The sequence below is a fragment of the Microtus pennsylvanicus genome, chromosome 19 (genome assembly GCF_037038515.1).
Source record: "Microtus pennsylvanicus isolate mMicPen1 chromosome 19, mMicPen1.hap1, whole genome shotgun sequence".
In the NCBI taxonomy this organism is placed as follows: domain Eukaryota; kingdom Metazoa; phylum Chordata; class Mammalia; order Rodentia; family Cricetidae; genus Microtus; species Microtus pennsylvanicus.
Genome location: NC_134597.1, coordinates 6,682,060 through 6,707,519, shown reverse-complemented (window position 1 = coordinate 6,707,519; position 25,460 = coordinate 6,682,060). Strand labels below are relative to the sequence as shown.

The window sequence follows — 25,460 nt, the reverse complement described above, 5'->3', positions numbered from 1 at the left end:
AGCCAATAAGAAAGTAGAGCTAATAGGCCAAGCAGTGATTTAATTAATATAGTTCCTGTATGGTTATTTTGAGTCTGGGCATCCAGGAAGGAACAAGCAGTCTCCAACTACAGATTGGTGCACCAATGTGGGTAACTATGTCCACATAAAAATCTGAGAAAGCTTTAAAAGGAATTCTAGAAACAAAAGAACAGAGTTAAGTGTTACTTTTGGTAGCAACAATTCTTTTATAGATGGGCTCATGGTGAGCAGGGGTACTGTGGCTACATTAAGAGAGGTGGTGTAGGAGCTTGTTTATTTGTTTGTTTGTTTATGTATTGCTTTCATTGGCTAATGAATAACAAAACTGCCTTGGCCTAGTCATGTGGCGATACATAGATTAACAGAAATTGGTTAAATTAAGATGTAAGAATTATCCAATAAGAAGTTAGAGCTAATGAGCCAGCCAGGCAGTGTTTAAATGAATAAAGTTTCTCTGTGATTATTTCAAGTGTAAGCTAGCCAGGTGGTTGGGATGACAAGCAGCCTGCTCCTCCTGTTACTGAGAGGTTCAGTAAAAGCTGCATGGTTTCTTTATAAACTGCTGCTTTCTGGTTCGCCAGCACAAAAGGCTCTGATTCTTTTGGAAGGTCAGGATACAGATTATTTTAATGGAATTTGTGAGCAGAGTGTTACAATTTTCTTAATGGCAACATAGACCAACCTGTAAAGGGGACTATGAACATGGTTCATGCTAAACAGATCTCTGCCCCATCTTGTCAGACTGGGCTGAGCCAAAAGACAAAGCAGCCTTAGTCTTAGCCTTTTGGTTATCATTTGAGTATTCAGTACAAATTATTAGTTATGGAAACCCTACTACACAATATAATACTGAGCATCTTGTCATGAATAAAATAAACTTGTTGCTTTCTCCAGATACTAACAAATAGAATTCAGTGCTATGCTGTCTAGTTTTGTATCAGCTACTCACAACTTTGAGTTATTTTAGAAGAGGGGACCTTAATGCAAAAATTCCCTATCATCTGTGAGAAAGCACATAGTTTTAATTGATCAATAATGGAGAAAGAATCACATCATTGTGTGTAATCCACCCCTGGATTCTGGTCATGAGGTGTATGTAAAAAGTGACTGAACATGGCTCAGGGTGCAAGCCAGTAAGCAGCACTCTGTTACAACCTCTGCTCAACGTCCCAACCCACGTTTCTGTGTCAGTTTCCTGCTCTGTGGTCTTGCCCACATTTTTCTTTCTAAAGGACTGTAATCCTGTCATGCTGGTTGAAAGGTTTTTTCCCCTAAGTTGATTTTGCTCATAGTATTTTATTATAACAATAGAAACTCTAAGACAAATTCATTAACGGAATATATAATTCATTTGGACTCTTTCATACACAAGCTAAAATATGTAGGAATTAAAGGTTGGTGAGTAGCTTAAGAAACTCAAATAGAAAAAGATGGAATACGAAACATATTTTATACCATCCTAAAATTGAGTCAGGCTGTTCAACAGAAGTCCAGAAAGATGGATCAAACCCAGAAACTGAGTATCTATAGATCTATCTGCAGGACTGAGGCCAGCGGGCCTTTCTTTGGTCCACTTTAGCATGTCTATTATTGATGTCCAGCTGATATTTAGGTTGTAGCTATGACACTCCTAGGCAACTGAACACCCAACAGACTCTCTGCTCCTCCAACTCTTACAAATGGCCCCCACTTATGCAAAGATCCCCAAATCTTTATTATAGGAAATGTACTGCAGATTTTATTCATAGGGACTAGGCTCCACAACTCTGTGTTTTAATGGGTTGTAGTTTTCTGTGATAGTCTCTGTGGCCAAAAATGTTTCCTTGATAAGAAGTAAGGACTTCATTTAGCTGTGTCCATAGAGTGAGAGATATAGCCAGATCAGAAGAGAACACATCAATTTGTTTTCCAATATCAGATAGCCAACTCTAAAACATATATTCTAATAATATTATACAGACTGAGCATATTATAGTTACATATTTAGAAATGTGTGTGTATGTATGTGTGTAAAAATATACATTGCAATTAAGGAGAAGAAGAGGCCATGAATTTGAAAGAGAGGATGGAGGGGTTATATGGGAGGATTTTGAGGGAGGAAAAGGAAGGAAAAATTTTATAGTTATTCTGTAACCTCAAAAAAAAAGAGAGAGAGAGAGAGAGAAAATGGGACTCTGAAAAACTGAAAAAAAAAATAAACATAGAGCAAGGCGAGCTGAAGTAGAGAAATAATGCCCAGTTTGTAATGTCATGGGGCAAAAGGGGATCACTGAAGAAAAGTCTCAATTTCAACTAGTATATCACAGAAAGATCATATGAGTAAAACATAAGCATAAGGGATAAGATCAAGAGAAGAATGTTTTGAAGAGTGTATTTGTTATATTAAATTGACTCAATGCATCAAAACCTTAATAATTTTTTGTTGTTGTTGTTTTTCGAGACAGGGTTTCTCTGTGGTTTTGGAGCCTGTCCTGGAACTAGCTCTTGTAGACCAGGCTGGTCTCGAACTCACAAAGATCCGCCTGCCTCTTCCTCCCAAGTGCTGGGATTAAAGGCATGTGCCACCACCGCCCGGCTTAAAATCTAAATAATTTTTGTGAAACTTCAATGCAATCCTTCAGCAACACACACACATATACATACACACATTTTTCTAGATCACAAAATTAATATATTATATTTTTCTAAATCTAAAGTAGTAAAATATTAAAATATTGCTATTTATAAAAATTGTTGTAGCATTCTGTAATAGATAAAAGGGCTACTCACTAAATAGAGATGGCCTATTTTTTAATGCCCTCATTTTTCTCCCTCTCTCCCTCTCTATTACCACTTGAATGCGCCTGCCAACCTTAGGCTAATGTGTTTGAACAGACAGCAGCTTGTTTGTTTCTGTTGGGTGCTGTGAAACTTATAGGAGGCAAAACATACCTGAAAGAGTCATTACTCTCACTTTGAATTTTGGTAGCCAGTCTTCACTTGCTGCCTACTTTCTTTAACTAGATACACTAGGAACAACTACATCAGACTCCTTCTGCTGAGACTCCCCTGATATGTTAGACTCTGCCCTCCAACCGTAAGATAATAGAAACCTTACATTAACTTGCTTCTTGTCAAGCATTTTATCCCAGCAACAAGAAAAGAAAATGCCTTTTCTCTTAACTGTTCTCCCTTCTGATTTCTCTCTATTCTATTCACCTTTTTCTATTTTTATTTACTTAATAAAACTTTTTTTTTAACATAGCAATACCAGTTTCCCACTCCCTCCTCTCCTTCCATTCCCTTCACCTTCCTCCCAACATACTCCCATCCACTTTTCAGCAAGGGTAAGGCACATTATACTCTTAAATACTGTTTAAAATGTTAGAAACAGATAGGAGGAAATAATTGGCAACAGTCTCAGAAACCTGTTGTTGATGAAATTTTATTTCCTGTCAATGTTTTTACCCAGTGGCTCCTTGCAACAGAATTCTGGGACAGTTTATTTCTGAGGACATTTGTTAGTCTTAAGGACTCCCATCAAAAAAGCCAAAACATTCTCATGACTGCCTTACGATCAAGCAAGTTTACTACCAAAACTCTCTGTTTTCTTTCTTACCTTCTCTGATGTGTGTGAGATTAGTCCTGCATCCCTCTGATGGATCTCCAGCACCGTTGACCCTTGATATCTGTACAACATATTTTCTTCACAGGGGTCTTCCTTTCTTGCAAAGCTAGTATAATGTTTGTCTCTGCTTATGAGAGGACTGAAATTAACACCATTGGCAAACACCAAGTAATAGAATCTGAGTACTGGAAGAGTTAGGAGAAACATTTAAATTAATACGACTCTCATTCATAGAGTCTAATGAAAAGTAAATGCTTTATCAATCTGAGTCATAGAAATGATGATCTGGTTTATACAGACAAGAAAGAAAACCACCTAAAGGCCAGGTCACCTATATCAACATTTGGACATTTTTTTAATTGACTAATTAGCAAATATTTCAGCTTCCTTCAGTGAAGAGACAAAATTATTAATGGTGTACAGATTAAGTTAGAAGTAATTTAAAATGGAACCTTTAAAAAGATAAAACACAATTTTATCTTCAGCACCCTGCCCCAAATAAACAACCAGAGTCACCAACAGATCATCTTCTATTTTTTCCATGAGTTGTAGTTTATATTGATTTCTGTTCCATGTTATTAAAAAGGTCAGACAAGACTGATTATGAAAATAGTGCTCAAAAATTTCCTTGCATGCTTATTTAAGAAACTGAAGGAACTTTTCCCTTTGTACTTGACTAAGATAACACCCGATTTTTTCATGTTATCATTAAAAATATGCAAAGTTTAAACACAGTAATAACTCAACTGCATATGTATTCTAAGTATACCAGATTTTTATTTTTTATTTTTAACGCAGGCTGTAACACGAACGGAGGCCTGCTTGTTGTTGGGGTTTTTGTCCTGCCCGGTATCCCACAACTGTTTAGCCCCAAAGAAAATCACACATAGGTCTCCATAAATTATAAATTGATTGGCCCATTTGCTCTAGCCTCTTACTGGCCAACTCTCACATCTTGATTAACCCATTTTTCTGATCTATGTTAGCCATGTGGCTCAGTACCTTTTTCAGTGGCCCAGATCACATCCTGCTGCTTTAGAGTGCTGCAGGAGTGGGAGGAATCAACTTCCTCCTTCCCAGAATTCTCCTGTTCTCATTGCATCATTTCTATTTCCTGTCTGGTTTTCCCATCTATTCTTCCTGCCTGGCCAATCAGCGTTTATTTAAAACATGGCTGATAGAATACAGACAATTCTCCCATAACAACAGGCCTTGTTTAGCCTTGTTTGGACTAAAACTGACTATGTAGATTGAATACCCTGGAACTTGCAGATAGCTGCCTGCCCATGGCTTCCAAGTAAGAGAATTAAAGATGTGCTACTACATCTGGCCCAATTATACTTTTATTAAAAGTTTTGAGGTTCATTTTTAATTAAACTACTTAAGAAAAATGTATGACTAATACTTAAAATGACAAAAAAACTATCAAAATACTAGATCTGCTCTGACATGGGTTTTTGTTTGTTTTATATATATATATATATATATATATATATATATATATATATATATATATATATATATATATATAAAGCTTCCCTCCCTTCCTCTCCCCTGCCCTTCTACCCTCTCCCATGGTCCCCATACTCCCAATTTACTCAAAAGATCTTGTCTTTTTCGACTTCCCATGTAGATTAGAACTATGTATGTCTCTCTTAGCATCCTCTTTATTGTCTAGGTCTCTGGGATTGTGAATTGTAGGCAGTTTTTTGTTGTTGTTGTTTTATGTCTAAAAGTCACTTATGGGTGAGTACATATTATGTTTGTCTTTCTGGTTCTGGATTACCTCACTCGATATGATGACAAAGATATTCACAGCTTTCTCAAATTCCAATATTTTTTTCACATAACTAGTGATTTATTTTTATTTTTTTTACAGTGCTGTATTCAGAATCCTCCATGAAATTTATTTCAGTTTTGGGTTTTTATGTTTGTATTGTTTTAATTCTATACTGATAAATCTACTGGCATATAGGGAGTAGGTGTACCCACATCCCAACAATTGATTTGTAGGTGACTGAGGACAAGGAGAAAGATAATTTGTTTCTTGGATCTTTCCCAATAATTTTTTTATATGTCTTTATATAGACTGGGAACAATTACTAATGGAAATAGACAGGGTTGGTAAGAGTTCTTTTATCTATGAAACTGTAGCTTGAGGTGTATCAAAAAACTTTTGAGCTTAGGAAACACACCAATTCTCTTCAAGTCAGAGTAAAAGAGGGTATATATGAAATTTCAAAACCAAGAAAGACAATAGCCTATACTATAATTCTTTAAGCATCCATTACCCAAAATGTTGTTCCTTGTTACCTGAACTTGAGTGTGAAGACCAATAACATAACTCCCTGACTTAGTGACTGTTCTATTACTGTGAACAATACTATGACCGAGGCCACTTATAAAAGGAAACATCTAATTGGGATTTGCTTGCAGATTCAGAGAGTTAGTCCATGATTATCATGGCAGAGATCATGGCAACACACAGATAGACTTGGCACTGAAGCAGTAACTAAGAGCTCATAACTGACCCATAAATTGTAGGCAATACAAAGAAATTAATTCTTTTGTGAATAGTGTTGACAATATTCAGTATATTTTTCTTGAAATCTATTAAAATTGACATACTACCTAAGTCTTTCCAGAATCCATGGGTCACTCACTGAAAATGTTTCCTAATTTAATATGTTGGCTTTCAAAATACTGAAGATTTGGGTATAAAAAAAAATAATGAGCAAATGCATAATATGATAAAGTATATCACAAAAAATGTGCTAGTTCATGAGTAGATAACTTCCAAGTCTGAATTTAAACACATCGTATGATGGACATATGCTTTGATGAGACACACTCAAGGGAGCTGCCTAGGTAAATGTACCTCTTACCATTAAAAGAAATATAAAAGATTAGGGATCGTCAGTAAATATCAGAAACCTGAGTGAGCCTGAGGCTTCCAGTGTCTTAATCTCATTCATTTGAAAGGAAAGTGATCCTCAGAAAACACAGAAACTGATGCATATGTAGGAGTATAAGGTCTCTGGCAATCTAACCGTTAATAATAATAACTGTCCTTAATAATCATTACATGCACAAGAGAGCTTATTTTGTGTGTATATTCTGTATGTATATAAGCATGCATGTTTTTTTTTCTATTTCACTTAAATGAATTCAGGCTAATGGCTGTCCTAATAAAAAGGACAGCTTCTAGATAAATTCCTAGCAGAAAACAGTTATTTTTACCTTTCTGAATTTTAAACCCCTTGCCTGAATGGTTTACTGAGATGGGAAGGTACATAAAGCCTTTATTGGTGTTTTATTAAGGGACTACATGATAAAAATAAGCAACTTCCCTGCTGCTTCGCTGTGAATAAAGGTGACTTCTTCAGTTTGAGTGATCTGCTTTTGTGGTCCTACTTCTTAGTCTTTGATTAGAACAAAACAGAGTTTCAGACCCAGTCTTGATGGCAAAAGGGCCTGCCTATCGTAGGGAGTCAAGGCCTATCAGGCCAAACTTCCTACAGCCCATTTCAGAGAATAAGATCAAGAGATCTTGTCACTCTTATGCTTGCTTTAATGTGCTCTACTCCTGCTGGAACTGAGTCTCCAGAAATTGTGAAATTAGAAATATTTCCATTGACCAGACAATACCTCGGGGAAAGATTATTTGGAATAGGATTTCTCCACAGAAATGATACGTTAATTTGCATTTGATGCATTAAACAATACAGTTCCCAGAACACATACACTAACTAAAATTATCTAATTTATAAGAAATTGAAGCAAGTTTCAATAAAAAAGAACTGTAACTTAACAAATTATGAGCATTCAACAAAGATTAAAACCACACAAGCCTCACCAAGCCTTCTCTGTTAGGGAATAGTTGATTTGCTTGTGGAATCCCTGTTTCAGAGGCAAAGTGTGTCTCATTGTGCTTGCAATTCTATAATGAGATTCAAACCAGCATTAAAGAGTGGCATATTTGTTTTCTGAAGGGTATTCCCCAGGCATGCCCAAAGCCAGCTTGGCTTCCTGACTGTATCATTGTTTGCTCATTTTGTAAATATCACTTGAGACTTTTGTATCCTATCACAAATTCCCAAATTTAAAACAACCTCCAAAATTATCATACAACAAATTCTGCTTTAATGCCTTGAAAGACAGAGTTTCTAATTCTGTACAATGAATGTGTGTCTCTCCTCAACAAAGGTCGCCTAAGCACCATCGTCACAAAGGGGAGACATTTCTACTGTGTGTTCTGTCTCCATTTTGACTGTAGACTGCCTGCTGCCTACTTTGCATTCCATTCTCTAAAACGCTTATTAATAGAGTCTAGAGGGAGGCCGTCAGAAATGGCAGCCTGAATCAAGGGATTTTCCTTCCATGTCCAAATGACACACGGAAGCTAGAGAAATAAACAGCTGACTAACCAATGCCCTTTTGTTGGAGGATGAAGGTGGGATCGCCAACTCGCAAACCAGAAACTGACATTTGGGTGGATTAAACCAACCTGTCACCGCACTGCTTCTTCATAATCGCTACTGCTTCCTTGATCTCAAGTGCCTTGGCCAACGCCTTCTCAGTTTCGAGAGTTCTGTTTGTGAAAAACCCTCAGCCAAGCGTCGGCTGAAAGCATTCATCCACCAAGAAGCAGTGTTCTGACGCTAACTGAGAAGAAGTGTTGGCTTCTAGGTATTTAATTAAAACATTAAGGGGAAAAGCTTTCATGTCAACATTCACAAGCGCTTTCCTCTAGCTGGGGGTTGCTTCAATTGTGTCTCCCTGCAAAGGCATTCCCTCCCTGCCTGGCCTTCTCTGAGAAGCTGCAATAGCTGGAGGTTCACTTTGCTTCATGCTGTTAGTTGTGGCTTTGAGACTTTGCCCCATGCTGTCTCTTTCCTGATTCTCTCAATCTGGTTGTTAGCTTTAATTTCTAAAATCAAGATTGGATGGCAACAAGAGGCTTTAATGAAGAGTGAAGAAGTCATTTGTTAAACAGCATTAGGAATTCTTATTTGCATTGCTGCATAATGTGGTCAAGCCAAGTACATTCTGCTTTTATGAATCGTCCAATTTTCTTTACTACCTAATTAATGCTAATAAGGAGAAGGCATTGTATAGTAACTAAATATATCATAATAGATGTTGGCTCTGGTTATAGGTTCCTGGTGTGGCACCATTTCCAAAGTGAGCTTCTAGGAGAACTGAGAATTATAAGGCATAGTGTAAAGAACAAATCACACATGATCACTTCATTGTTGGTGAAGCTCATACAAAAGAAATACTTAATTTTCTTTTAAAATTGCATTTTCAGTAGAAAGAGAGTCTTTTAAAGAGGACTTCTAGTAATGACATTTAGTGAACCTTCCTGAACAAAAGCACTTCTAAAGGAATATTTTTAAGCTGCACTGTGTCCTGGGCCATTGACTGTAATAAAGGGAGATTGCCCATGCAATTCTCTTTACAGTATCAAGTGAATCGAGAAGAGCTTTATTCCCTCTTCATAAACCATAGAGGTATAGATTTCAAAAAAAAAATATCTGAAACCAATCAAAATGGCTGCAACCAAGTTTGCAAAAACTGCAAATGTGCTTGTCTTGTCTCTGCTAAATTCATTTCATATAGAATAAAATCGACAATGCTGTGGACTTCATCACATTCCAAAGTGTTCATTCCTTGTGGGGGAAATGTTTATGTTTGACTTTAGTTTTTCAGTTCAAAAAAGTCAAACTTGTATACTGACATGAAATAGTTAATGTGTCAACTCAACAAATATTTATCAGGAACTTAACTTGGTAACATGGTACTAAGAAGTTGAAATAGAATATACAGTACTCATCTTAGAGAAACTGTTTTTCCACAAAGAGGATTTTTTAAATTGAAAAATATACAGGTTCTTATATTTGTTAAATTAAGCATATAAGTTAATAAAGTGCTGTGATACTATAGCTGGGGTGATATTACTGTAATATAATACCTCTGGGCACACACCATTTATCTTTTCTGCAAACCCCAAATTATAAGTAAGAATCAAGTCCGCCTTGACTATGTTAAAACTCTAAGTGATTTTTTTTTCTGATGCTGGAGTTTCTGCCTTAATAAATCACTTATAAGAGTCCTGAAAACTTTTTCCCATATAGTCTTAAAAGTTCTACCCTTTTATCGACTGTGGTGAAAGTTAATGAACACCAAAGACCATCTAACTGCTCATGCCTTTGTGTAACTGTCCTCATCGCTGCCTGTTTCTCTGCCCTTTGGGTCTGTGCCACTAGGGTGTGTGTTTCTTATTTACTGTGGCCATTTGCTGAGTGTTAAACTGACAATGTCACCAATCTAAACGTCAGGAGGTAAGTGTTTGTTTGTTCATCGTACTATCACCCCATTGGAAAAAAAAGACTTCACACTATGCTTTTTCTGACATTAGTTGACTCCATGCTTTCTAACTAAAGCAGGGCATAGAGGAAGGAGTGTGTGGGACAAAGAAATTCCGAGAACCCACAGCTCAATGTCATTTTATCTTCCTGTAGAATAGATCTCATTGTGGCTTACCCATTTCAAATCCAGCCTCTGTGTATTAATGGACATTGTTCATACCCATCTCATTTTATAACACCTATACATATGGGTTGAATTTGAGGCTAGTGAATTATAGCCATACTTTTTGAAATCGAGTGAAACTTAACAAATACTGATGAGCACATATTGTATATACACCATAATAAAACCTATAAATGTTACAATGAAGATACTATGCCTTCCTCTAAAGAACTTTTTAGTTAATGAATTCTAACTCTATGGCTACCTCAATATGCAATAAATTTACTTTGTGTTCTTTTGATAACCAGAGTCATTTTTGTCTCATCCAACAGCAAACTGAGAAGTTCACTTGCAAGCCAACTTGATGTAAAAATAAAAATTGTATCATCTGCCAAAAAGTAGAGAGAAACAGAGGACATTCTGCCAAATGAGATATACCAGATGGGGAAATCCACAGAGACAGCTGACCAGCACTTGCAGGAGATCAAGGATTTACACAAACAGCTGGAGATCCTGTAGGGAACGTAACCAGGCCCTCTGCGTGTGGGCAATAGTTTTGTAATCTGGTCTGTTTTTGGGACTCCTGGCAATGACCAGGATCTATCCCTAGTGCATGAGATGGCATTTTTGAATCCCATGTCATATGGTGGGATGCCTTGCTCAGCTTTAACATAGGGAGGTGGGGGTATTGGAGGAGTACTGTGGTGGTACTGCCTCAACTGAATGTGCCAAGCTTTGTTGAAACCCCATGGGAGGCCTTACCCTTTCAAGGAGTGGATTAGGGTGAGGTAGGGGAGAGGGCTAGGTGGGGAGGGAGGGAGAACTATGATTGGTATGTAAAATAAATAAAAATAAAATATTTTTAAAAGATACAGCAGACACAGGAAATTATTAAATGATCTTGCTTATATAGAGATCCTGAAAAGAAGACCAAATTTATATTTGTAGAAGCAGAAAATAAAACATACATCATCATGGGGCAGTGGCAAAGATTAGGCTGGGGTTATGGAGAGTTAAGTTCCTAAAAACGCAAAATAAAATAAAAATAAAAACTGCTTGAAATAATAAGTGTAGAGACTCAATATACAGCAGGAAGGCTGCAATCATTGCAATTATGTTAAGGGTTTTTATTTAAACCAAATCTTTAGTTCTTGAAGATCTGAAATCATAGAATATTTGGTTCCACATTCGTGTTTTCTATCCCATGAGATGATACTTACATCATAAACAACTAGAACACTAGCTGTTGAGCATCTGATATCTGTGAAGACATTTTACAGTGACGAGAATTTACTTCCAGACATCCTGGTATAAGAAGTTTGAAATGACACTCAATGCGAGCTAGAGTGGCCTACATCTTTGTTTGCAGAACACTAGTGTAGAGTAGCGGAGAGTTAAAATCACGACACAAAACAGTACAAAACTGTGTTGAGTAAACCCATCAATTTTCTTAAAGCATCATAGTGAAGACAAAATCAACATAGTCATGTTTCAATTATCTAAAATAAGAATTGAGGAATCGGTGACTGCATTTCCAAAGTACAGTATAAGGAATTGAAGATGACCTGGAATCTAAAACCCTCTACTTACTACTTTGAAATAACCATCATTATGAAGCTAGGAAAGACCTTGAATTTTATTTTTCCCGGCATGAAAACTGGCATTGATTATAATTTCTAAAATGAGTGCCAAGTATAAAGTTCATATAAATGGAGACTCATTAATTTGGAGACATTTTCCACTTAGGAATAAAAATAAATTGACTTATAAGATCTTGAGCTACGAAGTGAAGTTGCAATTTTGAGGCAAAAGGTATTTTATGCCTGAGGAAAGTTCACATTATTGCATTAGTTTCCGTCAAAATAAATCAAAATTGTTTACCTGATAGAAGAGAAAACATGCCTTTTAGTTCACTGATTCACCACATGTATTGTTTTAAATTATTTAATATGAACATCAGGAATTTTCACAATTAGAGAAAATTTTAGAAAATAAAAGATTAATCTAATGAAAAAATATTGATATTTTCTACCGCCTCTGAACTCTGTCATTTACGAACACTGTTGCTTTTAGACATAATGAAGTGTGAGTTGCCTGCATAAAGTACTTTTCCCATCTAATACAGATCTACATCACTTCTCAAAAAAGAATTAATTAGCCCACAAGACACAGACTTAAAGTTCTGCCTTAATTTATATGTGTAATATAATACGATAAGACATAATTATGTGCCTTAAAATGGACAATTTTTTTCTATTTTGGTGGATTACAATGAATTTTAAAAGCTAAAAAGAAATTATGCAGCGCTTCAAAATTGACTTTTCTGATAGCCCTAAGGAGTTGCTCTAGATCTACACTGCAAATATCATGTGTTTTTCAATTTTAACAGTCCATGCCTTACTGCTCTTAATGCCAGTACCCTAAATATTGGTATTGATCTCAATAAGGTAAATATAAACCAGGGAAAGAACATGCGACTGGTTTTGAAATGATACCTGAGTGGGCTTCTGAAGGTAGGGTAGTTTTTGGAAAGTAAACATCCACTCACCTATTCCTATTTTTTTAGTTTTCCCCAGAACACTGAGAAATCTAATATTACCAAAAGATCAAGAACATGCACTCTAAACGAAAACATGTATAAATCCTTCCTTATTACCTTGTCCTTCAAAATAACTCAAATGAATTCATCGTAGGGAAATTTCTTTTAAAATCGCATCTTCTTTCTGTTTCATGTTTTAACCACTCATTTATGTCTGTTGCTTGTTTAATATGATTTTTATGCTTGAGATTTCTTTATAATATTTCTACAATTGTAGAGGTTGTTAATGTATTAAATTGATCAACAAAAGTACAAAAATCAGCATAATTAATATGTGTAAAATCATCCATTATCAAATACTGCACACCCTATTATTCAACAAAGCATACATGAATGTTTATTTATACATATGTTCATACTCTTCAAAAGCCTCATTATATAGTTATTTATATTTTTGAGAGATATGTCATTTTGATCTTGTCTTCTTTACATCAGTAATAAGAACATCTAGCATAAACCAGGTTGGTAAAAACAGTAACCCCTCTCTGATATTTTCCTCTAAAGCTTTTAGTTTTAGTGTTTCAACACTACATTCCTGAGCCCACATGACTATAAACAACCTGCTGAGAAGCATACCCCAGTGGAAACCCCTTTGGTTGATAGGGACTGCCTAAATGTTTAATGATATTAGCTCCCTGCAAATGGCATTCATTTCCTGTATATGCAAATTTTCTTAATGTGAACCCCCCCATAACAGGTAGGATGTATAAAGTTAATGAAGCCATGTAATTACAATCACTATGGTGACTGCAGTCTCCTGAGAACAATAATGTGATAATATACGTGGGTTTTGACTTTCTTTGGAAACAACAGCTTATAATTTGAAAACAGATAGTAAAATATTTCATTATCTTCTTCTAACTCCTAAGGCAAAAGCAGGTACAAATAGATTATGTTCTTTATTAACTGAAAATAAAATGAAAAGAGAAAGGAAAATGCAGCTGTTTACTTTCAGCCTCAAATGCCATTATTTGGCTCCTGTTTGAAGCCTTCTTTCCTTTTCACAAAGAAAGGGGCCAGTGAGGCTTGATATTTTGTCTTATATCGTTTATTGTGTACCCCAAAGAGCCTACTTTGCTAGCTTTTATTAATGGTGTGCTAAAATGACATGCTAATTTATTTTAATTCGGGTAGCAAAATCCTTAAATATTTTTCATTAAATATATGAGTTAGGAGTAAGAGGTGAATGATAAATCTTAGACATTTTCCCGGTGTTTATTTTTAAATTGTATTTTCTGTGTTTCAGATATGACTCCATTACGTAGTACAGCAAGAAGTCTGCCATTTTATAAACCTGTCACTGGGGAACGCCAAGGCCATACTCACTCCACATGAGAATAAGATACCTCCAAGGACACAGAGGGCTCAGGAGGGTTTGTTAACATTAGATGCTATTACACCTAAATTATTTTTCCATTACCTAATTTCTGTCAACATTTATTTTCTAGTAATACCCAAATTAATATCTTTTATATCACCCAAGAAGGTATCAATTTGATAGTCACATAAAAGCACAAAATCAATGTGTCTAGGCTAAAGCAGCCTATAGTGTGTGTGTTTGTTTGTGTGTGTGTGTGTGTGTGTGTCACACAAATGAACCTCCCTCTACTTACCTACCAGTTGGTTCCATGCACTTTAACTTTTGTTCATTGAGTGGCTCAAATGCAGTTACCTTTCTCCATTAGACAGTGGTTTCAGGACAGATGTTGGTGACACAAAACCTTACAGTGAGAATTTTGAGTTTAAGATTACCCAGGAGACATAATCTTCATGAGACGAAATCTAAAATTGTAAGACTCAGTTTGTGCAGTTGCACATTTTAAAAACTAATCATTTAAAATTATTGTTTTTCTAGATATTCCAAATCAAATTCAACACGACACATTACAATAGAACTAGATATAGAAAATATCGAAATTTACATTTGTTTGTAATTGCATATCTGTTCATTGTTTGGTCAATGCATTTCCATTTTAAGTCTATTTTGAGTCACACCAAACTGAGAAAAATTGTATATTGACCAATCAACCTTCATTCTGCATACAGCCATGCCTTCCATAATTTGCTACATACATGACACATTATTAAAAATCAATAACCTTCATTAACACACATCATCATTCTAAGCTCATAACTTATACTTGTGTTTTCCCTTCTTTGGGCTTCAATAAATGTATGCAATGTGGCACAACTCTGATATCGCACAGAATATTTTCACTGCCCTAAGACTTCCCTTTGTTTGCCTCTTGGTTCTTCTGGACCTCCTGAATTTTCTGAATCTACTGATTTATTTGTTGACTCCAAAATTTTGTCTTTTCTAAAAGACACATGATTGACTTCTTTTACTTAATGATATTCATCATAGTAAAATTTCCCATTTGTCTTTTCATGGCTAGGTCGGCAATGCATTTTCTTCCAGTATTGAATACGACTGACTGTCTCATTGTTCTCCGATTTATTTATGCATTAACAGGCTGAAATGTCTGCTAATGTCCTACGGGTTTTAAAAAGTATGAATATACATTCCATGAAAAAAATCATATATAGATCATGTATGCATGTAAGTAAGCCCTCCATTCATTTGAATAAATATCAAGGGATGAGTCTGCATTTTAACTAGACTCATAAATTATCAGTGAAACAATTAGTATAAACAGGCCTCTGAGTCATAAAATAATATGCCTGGGTCATGTAATATGTAGATTTAATACAATCCTAAAACTAAATGAAGAGAATAATCTATGTTTTGGTTAACTTGTCAATTATTTAAGGAAACATAGCAGAATATATAAAGTATCAAGTTGATATCATGATGGTATTTGGACAAGACTTAATGGCTGAATTGAAAGAGAAATCAAGTACAAAGACTGAATTTTGTTAGATAGAATGGAAGAATTTGAATACGATGGGTATTATAATTTCAACTTTTAAATCACAGAAATACTTTGTATATTCTTTGCTTAACATTCACACTAAATGGGTAATTATCTTAACACTGACAGAATATATGTATCGTAAATATTAATCAGTATCATCTAATTTGCATAGTGTTTTTACTTCCTGTGTTCACACTTCAAAAATCTTAGATTACTTTGGACTGTGATTATTTTTTCCCATAGCAATCTGACAGTAAAGCAACTATTAAGAAATGTTGACCAATAGATGTATCCCAGCCTCATTCCTTCTGCAGTACTTCAGGAAACTGCAAGATTAAATGACTCAAGAGAACTAAGAATCCAGAGACGGGATGGTAGCTCAAAGCAATCATTACACTACATTACTAATGTAGTAGAGTCCATTTTCTACTTCTAAAACAGAATGCATTGTATTTTGTAATTTATAGCAAATGTATTTCTCCTTTAGAGGTGAGGGTGGCTAAAATCCAGACACTGTCATTTGAGAATCTCACGAATGCCTTTCAACTGTTCCAGCCCATAGTAGAAAGCAGAGAGACAAGAAATTATATAAATGTAAGAAAACAGAAGGGATGTAAACTCATATTCACAGTACACCACTTCTGTGGTGGAGAACCCATTGATCTAGTTATAGCATTAACAGACTCATGATCTCAGAAGCGTTGTAACAAAATAATCCAACATCCCAGTTCTCACAGCAGCAATAAATGTTAGAGAACACGAATAATTTTTCTCCATTTATTTATTTATTTATTTATTTATTTATTTATTCTTTGCTCATATATTACATCCCAAAAACAGAGTTCCCTTCCTCCTCTTCTCCAGTCCCTCACGTCCATACCTCCACTCACCCCCAGATCCATTTCTTCTCCATTTCCCTTCAGAAAAGAACAGTCCTCCCACTGATATCAACCAAATATGGCATAGCAAGTTACAATAAGGCTTGTACACACCTCATATTAGGGCTGGATGAGGTAAACTAGTAGGAGGAAAAGGGTTCTAAAAATAGGCAAAAGAATCAGAAACAGCTCCTGCTCCCAATATTAGGACTTTCATAAGACTATCAAGTTATGTGTGTGTGTGTGTGTAAAAGACTTAATCAGAACCATGCAGGCTCCCTGACACTTCAGCCTTTGTGAGCCCCTATGAGTCCTGGTTAGTTGACTATTTTAGCCATGTTCTTGTGCTGTGTTTGACCCTCTGGATCCTATAATCCTTCCTCCCCATTTTCCCTGAGATTTCCCAAGCTCCATCCAATGTTTAGCAGTGGGTTCCTACATCTACTGCTGTCAGTTGCTGGATGATGACTATGCTAGGCTCCAGTCTACAGGTATAGGAGAGTATCCATGAGCATAGCAGAATACCATTGCAGATCAAGTGAAAGAATCATAATAACTAGAAAGAATCAAATCTCTACTCTATGACTCAAAAGTAACCGAGCTCTTTGAATTGCTTGCAGAGTATTCAGAATTATGATGCTAAAGAGTCTCAATAAGTTACAAGAAAGCATAGAAATGAAACTATAAGCCGGGCGGTGGTGGCGCACGCCTTTAATCCCAGCACTCAGGAGGCAGAGGCAGGTGGATCTCTGTGAGTTCGAGACCAGCCTGGTCTACAAGAGCTAGTTCCAGGACAGGCTCCAAAACCACAGAGAGACCCTGTCTCGAAAAAAATAAAAAAGAAATGAAACTATAAAAATAAAACATGAAAAGGAAGAAGTTTAATAGAGATAAAATTTACCAAAAAAATAGAAAGTCTGAAGTTAAAGAATATAATAAAGGTAATAAAATATTAGTAAAGAATTTTAACAGCAGACTCAATCACAGTGCAGAATCCATGTTCTCAAACAGATGATTAGAACAACAGAAAGAACAGAGAATAAAAGTTTATCAAGTAATTTTATGTAATGTATTGGGTATCATCAAGTGAAATTATACATACATATACAGTTTAATGGATATATTTTAAAGTTAATATATATTTTAAAATATCAAGAAAAGAAAGCGGTTGTCAGAAGTTTATGTAAATAAATAATGGCACTAAGAAGATGGAAGAGGAAAAATGTATGATCTCCTTACTTTAATCTTGTAGGTAAGAAACTAAAGATAGATGGATGGACGCCATCCTATAAGGTATGAGGTTGTAGAAAATAACTGATTTCAGTAGCAAGGAATGAAAGAACACCTCTGAAATCAGAATAGATAAATGAGAGGGGAGTCCTGACCAAGATTTAAGACAAAGGGAAGGCCACAGAAGATATGTACAGTACTTTCAGTACCAGGTACCTTAAGGAAAAAACAGGGGCCAAGTACAAAAGGTAAGTCAGCTATGCTGACAAAGACTGGCTTTTAATATGGATGCTGGAAATCCAACACAGGTCATCATTTTTGCATGGTAAAATATTTTATGAGTGAAGCATTACCAGCCCTAAACCCTGTAGTTTGTCCTCATAGGACTGGGTAGCCTTTCGACAAGGCTGGTCACAATTAATGTTAATCTCTCAGAGGTGAGGGTGCCCCCAAGATGGAATCCCATACCAGTGTTTCTGCTAGTGTGGCTCTAAGCACTGCACTGAAGAAATGGTTAATAACCATTGTAATCGAACACAGATATTTATGTCAAATAATGAATCTAAAAGCACTATAAAGGGGCTAAAGAGATAGTTTGGTGTGTACTGATTGCTCTTTCAGAGGTCCTAGTTTGATACGAAGAACCCACATCAGTTAGCTCATAACTACCATGACCACAGTTTCAGAATATCTAATGTAATTTGGCCTTCAAGGGCACTTACACACATTGTTCATATAGATTTGAAGAGGCACAGACACATACACATGAAACAAAACAAATAAAATTTTACAACTGTTTTTTAAAAAGAACAAGAAAGAGAATAAATTACAGTATTTTTTAAAGACAAGTAAATATATTTCAAACATTTTCCATTTATTTTTGGTTTGACATTTCAAAATAATTAGTTTTGAATATAACTTTGATCTTTTTTCTATGCACTAAAGACAATATATAAAATGTCACTTCAAATGCAAAATGGAAATCCTCTTTGATTGTCAGGACTATTGGCCTTGTAATGTTCGTTTAGGAAAACTTTTGTAAGGGATTGAAAAGATGATGTAAGTGGTTCAAAGCACTTATGGCTTTTATAGAAAACCTAAGGTTAGTTTCCAGTACACATGTCAAGCAGCTTACAACTGCTTGTAACTCTAGTACCAAGGGATCTAACACTTTCTTCCTACCTTCCAGAAAAGCTGCACACACATGCCCATACACACACATGTGCACATGCACACAAACATACACACACATAATTTAAAAATAATAAAAATTAAGGATAATTATGTTATTCGTTTTCAAGTTATATAAAATCAAATTGAATGTATTAAATTCTGATTCAATGTCCTTAAAGTCAATAATTTCATTAATAAATCTATTGGGCTTTTATATTTTGAGGGTCCTTTCAAAAAATATAGCTCTTAATTACTAATATTATTTTAAAGTACAAATATCATCAATATCTTGTTAATATTAATTAGCTCAAAGTTTTATTTATTTACTTATTTATTTATTTATTTATTTATTTATTTATTTAATTTCTTAGTCTCCAAATTAGTTACTGTTCCATTGTCCTCCCTGTACTGGCCACGCCTACAGTCGTATCTTCCAGGATCTTGTTATACACAAAATAAATGGACAGCAAGCTTACCTCGCTCCTGTTTCCTACTCGACAGCAGCATTGATCCTTAAGGCAATGATTATTTTAACTCATGAGCATTACCTTATTGATAATTTTACATTATTTGTATTATAATAGCACAGCATTAACTAGATACCATTATTTACTGGTCAGAAAGATGCCACACATTTGAACCAGGCTTCTTTCAAAGATGAATATCACCTTCTGTAAATATGAGATCTAAATATATAGCCTGGCCTAATTCTATATGTTTTCCCTTCTTTCTGCATTTGTTTCCTCTTCTATAGTTGCAACTGAAAACTCCAACCACCGTCTGGCACACAACACAATGGACTAAACTTGTACTGTGTCTTTGCACATGCGCTCTCCAGGCAGCGTGTTTAAATGGAAAATTCTTTTCAGTGTTAAAAATAGCCGGGATTTGGTCAGGTCACATATCTAATTAAAGGAGTTGAATTATACCCAAGCAGCCCAAGTATAGTGAAGTATCATTTTGTAAGTGATAAAATGTTAAGCTTGCAACCTTTCTTTATTATAGCCATTCAAGGTTAAACCTTTGCTGTAAATTCTATCATAGGGCCCCTCATTCCCCACACTATGATTATATAGGAAGTAGCTCTGAGATCCCTTGTCGAATTTATCTCCGAATAAGTACCTCATTTCTATTTTATTTCAGAATATGACTTCCCAACCATCTAAAGCATTTCAATAAAAATATTTATTTTAGTATTTCAGTAGCGGAGCAGCTCTATGATGTTACTGGTTGTTCACAATGTGAATAGCATTAAAAGCCCTATAATGTTACTGCCTGTCATTTACAAGCAAAATATCATTTGCACAATAGTACTATGGCATGATAAAATTGCTTCTTACAAAACAGACACCTGAGAGCAAACTAATGCTGTCTGGACTAGAAATTGTGATTGTTCTCTGGAATGGAGTACATTAAGAGTTAAATGACCAAGAACTATTTAGAGAATTCTCCCACTCTTCCAGCATTATTTGAAGGAGAGGATTGAGTGTATCTACTTGCAAAAACTATCAACTGTGAAAAGTCTGCAAACATATTTAAATCTTATGTTTAGATTCCAATTCAACGTAAAAGAGAAAACACTGTGAAATCACTATATGTGTATGTGTGTGTGTGTATGTATCCTGTATATATGTATGTATATGTATCATATACACACACACATACACACACAATTTCTACTTTGTCTACCAACTTCAGGTTTGGTTTATCCTAGCAAAATAATGGTTTTATTTCCCTTTCCTACTCTAGTTTATTCATCTTACCACTGACCCTCCTCAACTTACTTCCTTTTTTTCTTGTTTTATTTTTTTAATCATATATAAAAATCAATAGCAAAGCACAAGTGTTTTCTATTTCAAGAATAAGTATCTAGTTTACGTTTCAAATCCACAGAATATGGACTTTTTTACCTGGATGTCGTCCGCCTAACCATGGCTATCCTGCTAACTATATTCTAAAAAGTGGACTTGAATGCAAAGCTTAAAAAGATATACTTACATGAGAAAAACAAAGCAAAATGGAAAGTAAAACCCATGACCTGCCTTCCAAGCTTTTCTCTGGCAATGACAGATCAGAAATTTGTTGTTCTTGTTGTTGTTTTACTGACACATTTGGAGAAGTCTCAGGTGATGTCTTTTACATCCCATTCACTTACCTGTGAAATTGTATCTACTATTCTAGATTATAAGCTAACTCAAGACGTTAGCAATCCTATATAATGCATAATCAATACTGAAGTTACAGAATGATTTAATGAATTTAATTATTCTATAGATGGATATGGCTCTAGAGCTCAGACTGGTTTCAAATTTGCAATCTTTATGTCTTAGTCTCAAGAGTGCTGGGATTGGACGCAGAGGGCACAATTCCATCTAAATTTATGTCTCCACTAATGTGTCTCCTACCAGCAGTTGTAAGCTGTCCGTAACAAAGATGTTTACAGTAGAGGACTAGAAAGCAAAACGAGCAAATAAAAACCTTTAGTATAATAACTAGATCTGCAGATATGTTGATAGAAGACTAATGGTGGGGGAGAGGCACAAAGGGAAGCTATGGTAACGTCAAAGTCAAGCATATGAAAACAACAAACTTATTGTCATATAAAGTCTCCATCTGGCTCACAGTTTTCACATTTAAAATACTTCATTAGAGAAGAACAAACCTAATCTGCTCCCAGAATTAAATCTAGTCTAAAAGAAAGCTTTAGGAAGCAGGGAGTGACGTAAGCTAAAGATGTGGAAGAGAGACCAAAACAAAGGAAGAGTAAGAAATAGGGATAAATAATTCTAAGGATGGTTAAAACTGCCGCAGGGAATAATATTATTTTATGTTTATAAAAAGTTGCATATATGTGTGTTTTATGTATTTTTAATTGAATTTATGCTGCTAAGGCTTTGATGTTTTGCCCCATATATCAAAAACTATTTAACAAAATCCCTAGTGACAATTATGGAAACCTCTCTTCCAGACTTGCTCAGGGCTGTTGTCATAATCCTTGGTTGCCCCGACAAAACGAAAGTTAGACTCTACTGCTTAAGGTTTCTCACTCTTTGGAAACAGGGCTTGGTGGGATCAGGCTGGGTTTCACCTAGACGCTTCCTCCTGAAGGACTAGCTCTTATAGTATGAGATAAAGCTATGCAGGCTGCTAAGGAAGAAAACAATCGATAATCTTACACCTACAAACCACAGTGACCAGAACATTATGATATCTGGAAAGGGGCAATAGTGGCACTTACATCTTGGTGGTGACCAACAGCTGTCTAATGGGACTTAAGGCTCACTCACGAGGAGAGAATTCATGGCTGGTACTGTTGCCCTTACCAACTATCTATGATCTGTGAGGCCATGGACCCTGAAGGAGAACATAATACTGCCAATTTCCTAAACCAGCTCAATTTCTAACCGCAACTAAAGACGTATCCCTATACCTAGAGATAAGTCTAGTTCTCACCCCTAATTAAAGAAACTTCTCTTTGCAACAGACAGAGACAATTACAGAAAGCACAACTGGTCAAAATGTAGAGAACAAATAAGTTTGCAGTGTCCAGCCCATTGATATAACTACAGAACAAACCGTATACCTAAGACTTAGGGAAAATTTCAGAAGAAGGGTAGGAGGATTATAAGAGTTTAGAAGATCAGGACATCTGGTGGAAGACAACAGGAAAGCTGCACTCATGAACTTTCAACAATATACTTGCCTGCTCAATATCAGAGCAATACAAAATGACGTGCCTATGTGGGTGGGTAACTTATCACAGGGCTCTATCCCTTAGATGGAGAACTATAAGCAATAAATTACTGCTTAGAGAAGGAAAATCAGTTTTCTCTGGTGATGAGCCCTCTGATAGGTTATAATATCTGGGTGGTCAGACACACACACACACACACATATATATACAAACAACAATAAAGGGACATATTTATAAATTCATATGTGTGAACACAACAACAATGACTAATAAACAAGAGGTCATGAATTTGAGAGAGTGGAAGGATATCAGCAGAGATGAGGATAAGGCATAATATTATACAAATATATAAAATCCTGAAAAAATAGAGAACAAAATAAATTTAAAAATAATAAAAGCAAGCCAGATGCTTGCACTGGGTCTGTACCAGAATGGGTTCTTTATCAGCCACATATGGATGCAGGAGAATCTCAAAAAGCCCTGCCACTCATTGATAAACTATTTGCTACTAAGAGATTCGTAGAGAAGAATAAGCGAAATCATTACCATCAGTAGCATAATCCTCTGGTGACAAGCATCAGGTTCTAATGGATAGTTTCAATTCAATAGCCATACTTATAGCCCTGGTTACACAAAATGGATCATAAAACAAAAGAAAGAGTCATGAACCAGTGATAAGGACTGGTACTGAGAAGGGAAGGTTGCTAGGGATGTGGGGAAGATATCAGAGTCTATTATACACGTGTGTGAAACTGTCATATAACAAAATTGATTGATTAAAAATCAGCTCTTAAAAAGTGCAAACCAAACCTCAAAGAATGCGTTCAAAATTGGGAAAAGAAGTCTAGTGAAGGGTCGCAGGCGCTTCGGGAGCCGCCGATTACCGTCCAGCCATGGCCAAGTCCAAGAACCACACCACACACAACCAGTCCCGGAAATGGCACAGAAACGGCATCAAGAAACCCCGGTCACAAAGATACGAATCTCTCAAGGGGGTTGACCCCAAGTTCCTGAGGAACATGCGCTTTGCCAAGAAGCACAACAAGAAAGGCCTGAAGAAGACGCAGGCAAATAATGCAAAGGCCATGAGCGCACGTGCGGAGGCCATCAAGGCCCTGGTGAAGCCCCAGGTGGTGAAGCCCAAGGTACCAAAGGGCCCCACCCGCAAACTCACCCGTCTGGCTTTAATTGCTCACCCCAAGCTTGGGAAGAGGATTAGAAGCTATATGGCCAGGGGTCGTAGGCTCCAAAAAACAAAGCCCAAGGTTCAAGCCAAGGCAGAGGCCTCAGCTGCAGCTCAGGCTCCCAAAGGTGCCCAGGCCCCTGTGAAGGCCCCATAAAAAAGGTCGCAGTCTGCCAGTGTGAAGACAGATGGACTGGTGTGAACACCTACACAGTATGCAGATGTTCAGGACCTTATGCTGTTTTTACAAATAAACTTGAGGCAAGTTCTGTTAAAAAAAAAAAAAGTCTAGTGAAAAATTAACCTTATTCTAGTTTTCAACTGTCTATAACTCCAGTTCAAGGAGAGTCTGTGCTTTCACCTGGTCTTACCCGACACCAGACAAGTGAGGGGTGCCTGAACACAGGCACATACTCACACACAGGAAATATGCTTTTCAACACAATATTTATATTGATTCTTTGGGAATTTTACATCATTTACCTCAACCATACTCAGATTCCAGCACTTTGATGTCCACTCTCCAGCCTTGTAACCTCCCACCCAACAATAACAACAACAACAAAAGTTCAATTTGTGTCTGTATACTCATTGGAGAATGGGAAAAGATGAACATTTAAAAAACTATTTTCTTCAAATTTGGGGGGGGGAAAGCACCAATCCTTCAAATTATCATTTAGAACACAAAAGCAAACAAACAAAAAGGAGTCACCGAGAAACCAAGTTGAAGACCAAAATATGAAGGGTGCTTCAACAAATTTCTTATACCATTTAAATAATTGATTTAAAAAGGAAATGAAAATTAGTCTGATCTGAGTACAAAGATCTAGCTCCATTATGCTACAGATACCCATGTCTGAATAGAGAGCTGTCAAGGGCAGGCACAGTGAGACTTGTGATTTTTTACTTTTTTGAAAAGTCCTTTCTCACAGGGATCTAAATCAAAAACAGAGTATTCACGAAAAGCATTTTTTTTTAACTTTGAAGGGCTTCTTGGCTGCTTCTTTGGAAGTGATCATTCACCAGTTCACAATGATATAACATGAGCCATCACTCAAAGACAGACTTCAAATTGCTGCCACATGGGTGGAAAATCAGTGTAAGAAGAAAATCCTTTTGTAAACCCAGAAAACATATTTTTAATGGAAAGCCTGATCATGTGATAAATGCCTCTCTTATAATATAAGAAGGCATTTTTTTTCTCTTTTTTTTTTAACCTCACAAAGCACATCCAAGCAGGCTGATCCTGTAGCTGTCGGGTAGTGTCCTTTAGATCACACATATCCTAGATTTCTTCATAGCACCTACATCCTTATTTCTCTCATCATCTCCCTCCCTCCATTCCTCCCTCCCTCCCTCCGTCCCTCCCTCCCTCCTTCCTTCCTTCCTTTCTTCCTTCCTTCCTTTCTCCCTTTCTTTCTTTTTTCTTTCTTTCATTCTTTCATCCTTTCTTCCTTCTTTTTTTTTGTCTTTAAGGCAGAACAATTAAAATAATCACCAACATAGAAAATAAGGCTTTAAATCAAGGTAAAAAGAGTTAAGAATTATCTGATAGACATTAGACAGACATAAGATAGGAATATATCTTAAGTACTTTAATTAACTTTACTAAGCCCATGTTTCTTAGTACTATGCATGTTCATAGCTTTCTGCTAACTATCATAA

The 25,460-nt window shown here is 36.0% G+C and overlaps 1 pseudogene; it reads left to right on the top strand.

Moving 5' to 3' along the window:
• Window positions 1-23,470: 23,470 nt before the first annotated feature.
• On the top strand, window positions 23,471-24,026 carry LOC142838154 (large ribosomal subunit protein eL29 pseudogene; annotated as a pseudogene).
• The last annotated feature ends 1,434 nt before the right edge of the window (window positions 24,027-25,460 follow it).